We start from the raw sequence: 2,500 nt of genomic DNA on the forward strand, positions 1-2,500 counted from the left end.
CCTACTTATTCCCACCACCTGCACTCTACTTTCTCCCATTCCTACTTTTTGTTAATCCTCTCTTTCTTATTGCGAGAGATATATCCATTGCGGATTCGTCTCTCTCTTATTATTAATCGTATGTATGTAATGAGTCAGAAAAAAAAGGTCTCTAATGCTCTGTCTTCCCATTGCTGCGTCGAAAAAAAAGACAAATTAGATGTAACGAAGTTTGTTGACTGTATACATATTATATGTATGTGTATATGTATATGTATATATATATATATATATATATATAAAAGTTTGAAATATATAAAAATAAATATATATATATATATACATACGTATACTATATTATACACATATATGCATATATATATATATATATATATATATATATATATATATATTTAAATACGCAACGCGTAGTGTGTTCGGAATAATGGAAAATAAGAAAAAGAAAGAAAGAAAAGAAAAAACTTTAATTAATTAATTAATTATGTTATTATTCCAACGACGTAAACAGAAATGCGAGCGCTTTGTATATGGGAGAAAGGAAAAAAAAAAAAAAAAGAAAAAGGAAAGAAACAGACAAACATACCAACAAAAAATGAAAACAAAAGGAGAATTTAAAAAAGTGGCAGGTACTTGCTGTGTTGATAATTGCACGCTTGCTTGCTTGCTTGCTTGCTTGCTTGCTCACTCGCTCGCTCGCTCGCTTGCTTGCTTGTTTGCAATTTTTTTTTTTCTCTCTCTTTTCTCGTTTTCGTATAACGCGGGATCGATCATTCGTTCATTCGATGTGTGACGTAAAAAGACGACGAAAAAACGTGGCTTTTTGAAGGACTCCAAGCGAGATTAGAACCGAATGATTGTGTCGATCACCTCATTCCGTTTCTTTTTTTCTTTCTTTCTTACTTCCTCGTTTTTTTTTTTTTCCTTTTCTTTTCTATTTTTTCTTTTTTTTTGGTTCATTGAATGTTCCTCGTAGAAAAGAAATGAACGCATACAAATGCATACAGCGAATAAATCGAACCTCGTCGAACGTTCCTTATATCTGTCTTTTTTTCTTTTTCATTTTCTTTTTTTTTTTTTTTTTTTTTCTTAGAAACCTTCCGGGAAAAATATTTTCCGATTGAAAGACACAACGAATCGGGTCGACACGATCGTGCGGCATATAAATTAACGGGCTAAATATAATTGATATTTGTCGAATCGAATGTTTAGGTTGGGTAGGGGCTGAGGGGGTTGGAAAAAAAAAGAAAGAGAAAAAACTAATTTTTATCATCGGCAATTCCTTTTGTTTGTTCGTATGTTTGTATGTTTGTCCATCTTTATTCCTCCAGATCGCGTCTAATTGTTTTTCTGTTACGTTGGAAATCTTCGAACACCCTATACGTACACATAAGTATATATATTTATATATATACACATACATATATATATGTATATATGATATTTAAGGAACATACACACACATACACGCAATACACAAGCGTATATGTATATATATGGATATGTATCACGGTCGTACACGTACACACACATACACAATGCGCTTAAGGATAATTATAATATACACAGAAAATACACAGACAGACACATACATACTGTACACGAGGCACTGCGTCGAGATAGTTGAAACGCGGATTACAATACATAAATATATTGCTAATGTCGATTTAACCTCCAAAGGAAAACAGAATATATATATGTATATATATATGTATATATATATATATATATATATATATATATATATATATATATATATAAGAAAAGAAAGAAAAAAGAAGAAGAAGAAATTAAATCAAGCAAATCGAATGAAAATGAGGTTATGTTAGGGGTTTGGGAAAGGGTGAAAAAGTTAGGCAAGAATTAAACAAGAAAGAAAATAAGAAAAAAAAAAATGACTGACGAAAGTTCGCCGTTCAATTGTGTGATCCAATATAAATGAGCTCTTGTGAAAAGGACGACGAATTAAAAAAAAAAAAAAAAACACACACACACACATGATAGGAGTGAATATGACATCGGCTTGTGTCCATTTTGTGTCTCGAACGAAATGGCCGCCATCCGTAAAACAAAATGGCTGCCGGCTATTGGCATGTCTGCTGCCTGTTGCTTGTATTACGCGACGTTGTATTAAGATCGATCGTCAACGAAGAAGCTGCACAAGTTTTAATAAAAGGGACTCGAAACTTTTCGAGTTGGTTAAAAAAAAAAAAAAAACCAAAACATAAAAAAAAAATAGAGAGAAAAAAGTAAAAAAAAAAAAAAATAAAAAGGACAAAAAAGAAAAGAAAAAAGCAAACAAGAAATATAAGCTAATAAAAATAAAAGAGAGAGCGAACGAGAGAGAGAGAGAGAGAGAGAGAGAGAGAGAGAGTGATAGAGAGAGAAAGAGCGAGAATTAGAGAGAGAGAGAGAGAGAGTGATAGAGAGAGAAAGAGCGAGAATTAGAGAGAGAGAGAGAGAGAGAGAGAGAGAGAGAGTGATAGAGAGAAAGAGAAAGAGA

The sequence above is a fragment of the Vespa crabro genome, chromosome 17, assembly GCF_910589235.1.
Source record: "Vespa crabro chromosome 17, iyVesCrab1.2, whole genome shotgun sequence".
Taxonomy (NCBI): domain Eukaryota; kingdom Metazoa; phylum Arthropoda; class Insecta; order Hymenoptera; family Vespidae; genus Vespa; species Vespa crabro.